Raw genomic sequence first — 11,459 nt, 5'->3', positions numbered from 1 at the left:
TGATGGAACGCTGCAGAGTGACATCAGTCTGTGCCTGACCCCGCATGTATATGATGGGACGGTGTTGAGAAAGCTTTAATATGTGTCTGACCCTGGAAGTGTGGGATGGTATATTGTGGAGGGAGCTTCACTCTGGTTCTGTCCCCGGGAAACTGTGAAGGGACATTGTGCAGAGAGCTGCACTCTATGTCTGACCCCGGGAGTGTGTGCTGTGATGTTGTGGAGGGACCGTCGCTCTGTGCCTGACTGTCGGAGTCATCTACTCATAAAATTCTGGCGTTTGGACAAGTTTCAAAGTTTCAGCGCTTTGCGGGTTTTTTTTTTGAACAGCAAACAATCGACGAAGCCGATTCATTGGAAAGCGCAAATAAATATGACAGGGCTAAACCATTGATTGGTTTCTTTCCAGTTAATCTAATGGTTCTTCTTCATATTAGCCAAGTTAGAGCAGTAGTGATACCTAACAAGAGAGTTGACTGCTCTAATTGCAGGACATGGGACGGAAGAGAGACCTCCAGTCACATCCAGTTGGAGTTTCTAAGACGCGACGAACACTAGGGGGCAGCACATACACCCGCCTGGAAGCCGCGCCACATCGCCGCATGTTGCACAGCCACTTCATTTTCTCTCCAAGCGAGTAACCTCTCAGTTTACCCCTGAACTGGAGTGGACATTACAGCCCAGCGGGAGGTTTGCATTAAAACGGGGGTGCGGTGGGGTTTAAACTACAGTTGCAGGAGAATGAAAACCAGACTGGCATAACTTATAGCAGAGTGATTTTTGGGGCAGGTGTTGGTAAGCCCTCAGACAGAGTCAGGAAGCAAAATGTTGAGCCTGCCGGGACTCACGTTCTGAGCTGCGTACGTTTCAATGCAGGAAGTATTGTCCGAAAGTCCGATAAGCTCAGGGCCGGGGTCAACGGTTGGAATTGTGATATTGTAGACATTTGTGAGACGCCGTTGCAGGGCGGGCAGGTGCGTCAGCTCAACATTCCCGGTTTCGGTTGCATTTGGCATGATGAAGCGGGAAGTATTAAAAGTTGTTGGGCGGCATTACTAGTCACATGGGATTCATTGACAAACTCAGGGAGAGAGCGGTTCATGTGCCTCTTTGACAGGGACGTTAATGTGCAGGGAATGCAGGGAGATGGTTGTTGTGCAGTCAGAAGTGATTTAGCTCAACTGGGATATCACAACATTGTTGGCCGAATGGTCTGTTCTGTTCGGTGCTTTACGTTCACTGCTCTGCAGAGAGGGGCAAAAACTGAGAATAAACTCATCGAGTGTGCAGATGAGGGGGTGGGTTAGATCAAGGACATTGACGATAGATTGTGAAACATGGAGAACTATCATTTCACAGATAGCATAGGCAGTGAGCGAGCCACACAGCTGTCACTGTTACACCTACACACCCCTCGCCATGACATGGACACAACCCCGACCGGACGCTGAGCGACCCCATACCATGAAAATGGCACAAATCTCGTGTGCCACCGAAACATCCCTCGCCGTGACAGGATCGCGTCCCCCATCGTGACGTCGACATAGCGACACGCCCTGAACCGTAATTAAAACCGCACAGCTCAACGGTACCAACATACCAACAAGCCTTCCACTGTAATACGGACACACTCCTCCCTGCCTCCATAACCCAATCCCTCTCAAAAACACGTCCCGTTTCCGTCAACCCGTCACTTTCCTGCAGTCCTGCTACTCTCCTCCACATAATATCTCCACTTCACCACTCCCGCCTACGTGACCCACTCCTTCTCCTGCACACTTCTCATCTCCGTCATTCCCTCCTCCACCGCCCCTACCCGTAAACGTGACCCTTTCGCTCCTCTGCACACTTCCCCGTCCTCGTCATCCACTGAACCCCGACGCCCCTCCCGGCTCCGTAAGCCGCTCGATCTTTGCAGTTGATACAATGAAATGTACGGGACAGGTACTTTAGAGCAAATCGGGAGACTGCAGATGGACTTCGATAGGTTTGGAGAACAGACAGCGAAGTAGCAGATGAAATACAGTGTATGTAAGTGTACGGCCATGTCCATTTGGTACAAGGAATAAGGGCGAGAAAAAAAGATGGGAGAAAATTCAAAAATCAGAGGTGCATAGGTACTTGGGAGTACTTGAGCAGTAGTCCCCAGAAGGGTTGCTTACAGATTGAGATGATTAAGTTTGATAACAGCAATGTTGGCATATAAGAACTAGTATGTGATACTGTAGCTTTATACTGCATCGGTCAGTTCACTCGGTGTATTAGACAATAGACAACAGACAATATGTGCAGGAGTAGGCCGTTTGGCCTCTTCAAGCTTCACCGCCATTCACTGTGATCATGGCTGATCATCCACAATCAGTACCCCGTTCCTCCCTTCTCCCTGTATCCCTTGACTCCGCTATCCTTAAGAGCTCTATCTAACGCGTCCTTGAAAGCATCCAGAGAATTGGCCTCCACTGCCCTCTGAGGCAGAGCATTCCACATATCCACAACTCTATGTGCGAAAAAGTTTTTCCTCAACTCCTTTCTAAATGTCCTACCCCTTACTTTTAAACTGTGGACTTTGTTTTCAGACTCCGCAAACCATCGGGGACATGTTTCCTGCCTCTATTGTGTCTAATCCCTTAAAATCTTATATGTTTCAATCAGATACCCTCTCATCCTTCTAAATTACAGTGTATACAAGCCCAGTCCCTCCATTCTTTCGACATATGACATTCCCACCATCCCGGGAATCAACCTCGTGAACCTACGCTGCACTCCCTCAATAGCAAGAATGTCCTTCCTCAAACTTGGAGACTAAAACTGCACACAATACTCCAGGTGTGGTCTGACCAGGGCTCTGTACAACTGCAGAAGGACATCTTTGTTCCTATTCTCAATTCTCTTTGTAATGAAGACCAACATGCCATTAGCTTTCTTCACTGCCTGCTATACTTGCATGCTTACTTTCAGTGACTGATGAAGAAGGACTCCGAGATCTCGTTGTACTTCCCCTTTTCTTAACTTGACACCATTCAGATAGTAATCTGCCTTCTTGTTTTTGTACTCAAATTGGATAACCTCACATTTATCCACATTTAACTGCATCTGCCATGCAGCTGCCCATTCACCCAACCTGTCCAAGTCACCCTGTTTTCTTATCTTTTCTCTCTGTATGCCTTTTTAGTAATCTTCTGTTGCTCTTTAAAAGGTTTCCAATCCTCTGGCTTCACGCTCATCTTTGCTATGTTATACTTCTTCTCTTTTATTTTTACTCTCCTTGACCTCCCTTGTCAGCCACGGTCGCCCCTTACTCCCGTTGGAATCTTTCATCCTCTTTGGAATGGTTTGATCCTGCAGCTTCTGTATTATTCCCAGAAATACCTACCATTGTTGTTCCACTGTCTTCCCGGCTAGGGGATCTTTCCAGTCAACTTTGGTCAGCTCCTTCCTCACGGCTCCACAGTCCCCTTTGTTCAACTGTAACACTGACTTCCGGTTTTCCCTTCTCCCTCTCAAATTGTAGATTAAAACTTATCATATTATTGTCACTACCTCCTAATGGCTCTTTCCCTCTTTCCGGTCCGTTGCACAACACTAAATCCAGAATTGCCTTCTCCCTGGTAGTCTCTCGGAAAAGCTGCTCTAAGAATCCATCTCGGAGGCACTCCACAAACTCCCTTCCTTGGGGTCCAGTACCAACCTGATTTTCCCAGTCTACCTGCATTCCCCCATTACAACCGTAGTATTACCTTTGCGACATTCTAATTTTAGCTCTTGATTCAATTTGCACCCTATATCCAGGCTACTATTTGGGGGTCTGTAGATATCTCCCATTAGGGGCTTTTTGCCTTACAATTTCTCAGTGCTCTCCATCCAGACTCTACATCTCCCGATTCCATGTCACTCCTCGCAAGGGACCGACTTTCATTCCTCAGCAGCAGAAGCACCCCTCCCCCTTTGTCCACCTGTCAGTCCTTTGGATGGGACTTTGCCGTTGAATATTCATTTCCCAGCCCTGGTCCTCTTGCAGCCATGTCTCCGTTATTCCTATAACATCATACTTGCCAATTTCCAACTGAGCGTCAAGCTCATCCACTTTATTTCTTATACTTCGTGCATTCATATATAATACTTTTGATTCATTATTCCCCTCACCTTTCATATCGATTCCTATTGCACTTGACCATATTCTCCGAACCCTTTCTGCCCCCATAATTCTGTTGTATTTTAACTTATCGTATTTTCTCTTTCCCTTTAACTCCAACCTTATATCTCCAGTTGGTCTCCTCGCCCCTACTACTTAGTTTAAACACACCCGTGAGGCAGTGGCAAAGCTGCCTCCCAGAATGCGGGTCCCCCGCATGTTCAGGTGCAACACGTCCCTTTTGAATAAGTCATCCTTTCTCCAAAACAGAACCCAGTGGTCTAAGAATCTAAAACCCTACCTGCCGCACACGCTCCTCGGCCACACATTGAGATACCCTGTCTCTCTGCTCAGAAGCACGAAGAACTGGAAGCAAACCGGTGATAACCACCCTGGAGGTCTGCTTTACAGCCTTCTTCCGAGTTCTTTGAAGTTCTGCTGCAGAATTTCTTTCCTCTTCTTCCCGACGTCTTTGGTGTCGACATGCAATACCACTTCCGGCTGTTCTCCTTCACCCCTGAGGATGCTCTGCAATCGTCCGTGACGTCCTGAATCCTGGCACCAGGGAGGCAACACACCATCCTTAAATCCCACCTGTTGCCATAGAAATCCCTTTCATTACCTCTCACTATGGAGTCCCCTACTACCACGGCTCTGCCTGACGCCAATCCCCTCGGCCTTGCTTCAGCTCCAATTTTAGACTGGCAGTGTCTTCTGTCCCGACAGCTTCCAAGAGGGTGAACCTGTTTGCAAGAGGCACACACCTGTTGTCTCCAGTACCTCAAGGATCCATCCCTTCCTCGTCGTTTCCCCCCTTCTCTCTTCCTGTATCGTCGGTGATATTATCTCGCTGGAGGTCCTGTCCAGAAAACCCTAGTTCATATTGGTACCAATGACAGGGTAAGAGGCCCTGAAAAAAGACTACAGGGAGTTAGAAAGGAAGTTGAGAAGCAGGACCTCAAAGGTAGTAATCTCGGGATTACTGCCTGTGCCACACAACAGTAAGAATAGGAACAGAATGAGGTGAAGGATAAATGAATGGCTGAGGGATTGGAGCAGGGGGGAGTTTGGGCAGGGATTCAGATTGCAGGATCATTGGGGCCTCTTTTGTGGCGGGTGTGACCTCTACAAAAAGGACGGGTTGCACTTGAATCCCAGGGGGACCAATATCCTGGCGCGGAATTTAGCTAAGGCTACTGGGGACAGTTTAAACTAGAATTGTTGGGGGGTGGGAACCAAACTGAAGAGACTGGGGAAGAAGAGGTTAACTCACAAATAGAGAGAGTTAGGAATCAGTGTGTGAGGGAGGATAGGCGGGTGATAGAGAAAGGAGGGGCTCAGACCGAAGGTTTGAGATGTATCTATTTCAACGCAAGAAGTACTGTGAACAAAGCAGATGAGCTTAGAGAGTGGATCAGTACTTGGAGATATGATGTGGCGGCCATTACAGGGACTTGGATGGATCAGGGACAGGAACGGTAACTTCAAGTGCCGTGTTTTAGATGTTTCAGAAAGGACAGGGAGGGAGGCAAAAGAGGTGGTGGCGTGGCACCGCTGATTAGAGATAGTGTCACGGCTGCAAAAAAGGCGGACGCCATACAGGATTGTCTACGGAGTCTCTGTGCGTGGAGGTTAGGAATAGGAAGAAATCGATAACTTCACTGGGTGTTTTTATAGACCACCCAATAGTAACAGGAATATCCCGGAGCGGATAGGGAAACAGATCCTTGAAAGGTGTAATAATAACAGAATTGTCGTGATGGGAGATTTTAATTTCCCAAAGATCGTATAACATCTCCCCAGAGCAAGGGATTTAGATGGGTTAGTGCTTCTTAGGTGTGTTTAGGAAGGTTTCTGGACACAATACGTAGATGAGCCTACAAAAGGAGAGGTTGTAGTTGATTTGCTATAGGGAAATGAACCTGGTCACTTGTTAGTTCTCTCACTGGAAGAGCACTTTGGTGATAATGATCATAATTCTATCTCCTTTTTAATAGCATTGGAGAGAGATAGGAGCAGACAAGTTAGAAAAACGTTGAACTGGAGTAATGTGAATTATAAGGCTATCAGGCAGGACATTGGTGTTCTCAGGGAAAAGAACTGAAGAAATGTGGCAAATGTTCAGGGGATATTTGTGTAGATCTCTGTGTAGGTACGTTCCAATGAACCGGGGAAGTTATGGTCGGGTGCAGAAAACGTGGTGTACAAAGGCTGTAATAAATCTAGTCAAGAAGAAAAGAAAAGCTTATAAAAGGTTCAAAGAGTTCGGTAATGTTATTATCTAGAGGATTATAAGGCTAACAGGAAGGAGCTAAAGAAGGTTTATAGGAGAGCCAGAACGGACCATGGCGGGCAGGATCAAGGAAAACCCCAAGGCATTCTACAAGTATGTGAAGCGCAAGAGGATAAGACGTGAAAGAATAGGATTTATCGAGTGTGACAATGGGAAAGTGTGTATGGAACCGAAGGAAATAACAAAGGTACTTAATGAATTCTTTGCTTCATTAAGTAAATGATCTTGGTGATAGTAGTGATATCTTGCTGCAGACTGAAAAGTTTGTGCATGTAGATATTAAGAAAGACGATGTGCTGGAGTTTTTGGAAAGCATCAAGTTGGATATGTGGCAGAGACCGAATGAGAGTACTCCAGGCTACTGTGGAGGGCAAAGGAGGAGATTGATGAGCCTCGGGTCATGATCTTTGCATCATCAATGAGGATGGGAGAGGTTCTGGAGGATTGGAGGGTTGCAGATGTTGTTCCTTTATTCAAGAAAGGGAGTAGAGATAGCCCAGGAAATTATAGACCAGGGAGTCTTACAACACCGGTTGGTAAGTTGAAAGGAAAGATACTGAGAGGCACGATTTCGGCACATTTCCAGAGGTATAATAGGATTAGGAATAGTCAGAAAGTCTTTGTCAAGGGTAGGTCGTGGAATGCAGGGGCTAACACATGAGGGGCGTTTGTCGGCTCATGGACTGTATTTATTAGAGTATAGAAGAATAAGAGGGGATCTCATAGAAACATTTCGAATGTTAAACGGGTTGAACAGAGTAGGTGTGGAAAGGCTGTTTCCCTTGGTGTGTGAGCCGAGGACAAGAGACCAACGTCTTAGAATTAGACGGTACGCATTTAAAACAGAGTTGAGGAGAATTATATATATACACACACACACACACACACACACACACACACACACACACACACACACACATATATATATATATATATATGTATGTATAATCAGATTGCCGTGGATTTATGGAATTCGTTGCCACATACATCTGTGGAGGCCTGAACATTGCGGGTGTTTAAGGAGGAAATGGCCTACTCCTGCTCCTTTGTCTTGTGATTTTGTGATCTTACGAGCCTGGTTTAATTTTTTGAGGATGTGTCTAAACAAATTGCTGAGGGACGAGTAGTAGATTTAGTGAATATGGATTCCAGCAAGGTATTTGACAAGGTCCCCAACGCAAGGCTTATTGAGAAAGACAGGAGGCTTAGGATCCAAGAGGACATTGCTTTGTGGATCCAGATCTGGCTTGCCCACAGCAGGCAAAGATGGTTGTAGACGAGTCGGTGACCAGTGGTGTGCCTCAGGGATCAGTACTGGGACCCCTACACTTTGTAACTTTTATAAATGACCTGGACGAGGAAGTGGAGGGATTGGTTAGAAAGCTGATGACACAAAGGTTGGAGGTGTTCTGAATAGTGTGGAGGTCAGACGTTAATGCGGGATATTGAAAGGATACAAAGTTGTGCTGAGAAGTGTGAAGTATTTCATTTTGGTAGGGCAAATAAGAATGTTGTCAGTGTGGAGGATCTGAGGGATCTTGGGGTCCGAGTCCATAGGACGCTCAAAGCATCTGCGCAGGTTGACTCTGTAGTGAAGAATGCTTTTATGAATCCTGTAACTGAATTTAGGAGCCGAGAGGTAATGTTGCAGCTCTGTAGGACGATGCTAAGACCTCACTTGGTGTACTGTGTACTTGGTGTACTGTGCTCAGCTCTGGTCGCCTCACTATAGGGAGTATAGGGAAGCTTTCGTCCATGGTGGAATTGAATTTAGGAGCCGAGAGGTAATGTTGCAGCTATATAGGACCCTGGTCAGACCCCACTTGGAGTACTGTGCTCAGTTCTGGTCGCCTCACTACATGAAGAATATTGAAACTATGGAAATGTTTCAGAGGAGATTTACATGGATGTTGCCTGGATTCTGTTGAATGTCTGATGAGGATATGTTGAGTGAACCGAATGATGGATTAGTAAGATTGCTACTGACACAAAGGATGAAGGTGTTGTGAATAGTGTGGAGGGCTGTCAGAGGTTACAGCGGGACAATGATAGGATGCAAAACTGGGCTGAGAAGTGGCAGATGGATACCAAACCAAATAAGTGCAAACTGGTTCATTTTGGTAAGTCAAATATTATGGCAGAATATGGTATTAATGGTAAGACTCTTGACAGTGTGGAGGATCAGAAGAATCTTGGGGTCCGAGTCCATAAGACGCTCAAAGCAGCTGCGCAGGTTGACTCTGTGGTGAAGAAGCCGTACGGTGTATTGGCCTTCATCATTTGTGGAATTGAATTTAGGAGCTGAGAGGTAGAGCTGCAGCCTTATGGGACCCTGGTCAGACCCCACTTGGAGGACTGTGCTCAGTTCTGGTCGCCTCACCATAGGAAGTATATAGGAAGTTGCCTGGTCTGGGGAACATGTCTTTTGAAAACAGATTGTGGTATGATGTATCAGATGATGAGATACTTTGAAGAAACGATGTGGAAACCATAGAAAGGTTGCGGAGGAGATTAACAAGGATGTTGCCTGGATTGGGGAGCATGCCTTCTGAGAATAGGTTGCGTGAACTCGGCCTTTTCTCTTTGGAGCGACGGAGGATGAGAGGTGACCTGAAAGAGGTGTATAAGATGATGAGAGACATTGATCGTGTGGATAATCAAAGGCTTTTTCCTTGGACTGAAAAGGTTGCTACAAGAGGACACAAGATTAAAGTGCTGGGGAGCAGGTACAGAGGAGATGTCAGAGGTAAGTCTTTTACTCAGAGAGTGGTGAGTGCGTGGAATAAGCTGCCAGCAAAGGTTGTGGAGACGGATACGATAGGGTCTTTTGAGAGACTTCAGGATAGGTGCATGGATCTTAGTAAAATAGAGAGCTGTGGGTAAGCCTAGTAATTTCTAAGGAAGCGAAATGGTCGACAGAACTTTGTGGGCGGAAGTGTCTGTATTCTGCTGTAGGTTTTTTATGTTTCTATTTGTCTACTGCGAACACTCGGGGCACGCAGCGGGGATAAAGTTCGTGGGAGGGAGATGCACGGTATGAGATAATGTGAATAGGACAGGAAGCGGTGTCTGATACGTGTTGCGGTACATCGTTAGTGGGGCTGGAGGTGGGATACGTATAGCAGATACGTGGCAGATGACGTATAGCGAAATATGACGGTAATTCACTAATAACGAGAGTTATCTATCAGTCAAAATTCCGCTCATTTCCAACATCCTAGCCCAGTTAGGGATGAACGACGAAAGGCCCGATTACGGTCAGGAAAGGTCAGTATGAATGGCAAGAGCTGGGTGCCTTTGGGAGTACGGACTCTGTGAGTAAACGGGAAAGACGGGGTACCTCATTGGAATTGCAGGCGATTACTGTGAATGGGAATAGGTGTGGTGCCGTTGAGTGTGCGGACGATGGAGGGTATAGGGAGGAGTAGAGTGTCATTGAGAGCACGGATATTCGGATTGAATGGGAAAGAGACGGGTTTTGGTTGAGAGCGATGCTGGTAAGAATAGACGGGGAGGAACGGCTTCGCGTTAGAAGTGGGAATGGTGAGGCAGGACTGTAAGAGATGATATTCCGTTATTGCAAAATTATCTTCGTGTTCGATTTCAAACTGTCTCCTTCTCAACACGAAATTTTAAATGAGATTGTTATTGATATTTTTTTCCTGAAATCCACCTTCTTGCACCTTCCTGTCAATATATCTCCCTCCCTCCACTCCTAATTCCGTGAACCCTCCTTCTGTATTTCCTCTATGTCTCAGTGCCCACGCTTGCTCCAAATCCACTACTCATACCAGCGACCCAACCAGCCTGCGCAGCGACATCTTGCCCCATCTCGGTATTATCTCGTGCAGACAATCATCTCGTATATGTGTGTGTGTGGGGGGGGGGGGGGAGGGGGTGCGATGGTAGGTAGGTGATTCGTAGCTAGGTCATTTCCAAGCTGAATAAAAAGAGTATCGCTTCTACAGTCTGTTCGAACACGGAGACTTCGCTGATATATCTTACTCGAAGACCATTTCTCTGCTATTATGTTCAAGATAGAGTGGTTTGACGTTGAGGAGCGAGCTTCTTATACTGTTCCCGGGCGTGTGTGGTGGGTCGGTACGGAGGTAGCTTCTGTCTGTGTCTGAATCTGGAATTTTCTGAGAGGATGTTGTGAACGGCGCTTCACCTGTGTTTGCCGCCGTAGGCCCATCCACCACAACCTTCCTACTGGGGACCTTAGAGACGCACGTTAAATATTATAGATCAGGTTCTAAAAAAATGGGATCCGGCATCAGCCACGATGAAATGGATGAACGGACTCATTGGTCTGAATGGCCTTATTCTGCTCCTATGTCTTTTGGTCTTTGGGTGTGTTTTAGTTTGTTTGCCTATTTTAAGTAGAACGCGCTGGTAGGGCGATTAGTCAAAGGGAGCACGTGGGAGGATGGAGTAAAGATGGCACGCGGGGTCGGAATCAATGAAAGCATGCGCGGGGCGGGAGCTAGGAGACCAGGTGACGGGATGAGCGCAAGGAGAGTACGTCGATGTGAGAGCCAAACGAGTGCTGGGGCCGGGGCAAGGAGAGCGTGGAGGGAGGGGGCGCTTTTTCAGCCCGCGATGAGAGGCAAGGAGAGCGCGCGGATGGAGGGAGCTAAAGGCAGCGTACGCGTGGAGGGGAGCAAGGAGAGCGTGCGAAGGTCAGCGGCAAGGAGAACGCGCGTGGTGAGAGTAAGCGAGAGCGCGGGCTCGCCTTGGTCCCTCAATCTGCAGATGAGACGATGCGGCTGCTGTGGCTGTGTGAGGTGTCACAGGTGCATTGAGCGCAATTCGCAGGACAGCGGTGGCCTCAGATCTCTGTTGCTCCTGAAATGACGCACATGTTCGTCAAGAAGACCGGAAGTTACCCACGGTTTATTGATGTCGTCGTGACAAGTGCAAATTAAACAACATTCGGCGTTGTGATGTGCGGTTACCAATAAGCAGCCTCCAATTCACCCAGTCACATAAAATTAACTGACCAGCGACAATAACAGGTTGAATAATATTGCG

This window comes from Hemitrygon akajei, unplaced genomic scaffold (assembly GCF_048418815.1).
Source record: "Hemitrygon akajei unplaced genomic scaffold, sHemAka1.3 Scf000046, whole genome shotgun sequence".
NCBI classification, from domain to species: Eukaryota; Metazoa; Chordata; class Chondrichthyes; order Myliobatiformes; family Dasyatidae; genus Hemitrygon; species Hemitrygon akajei.
This window is presented reverse-complemented; position numbering follows the sequence as displayed.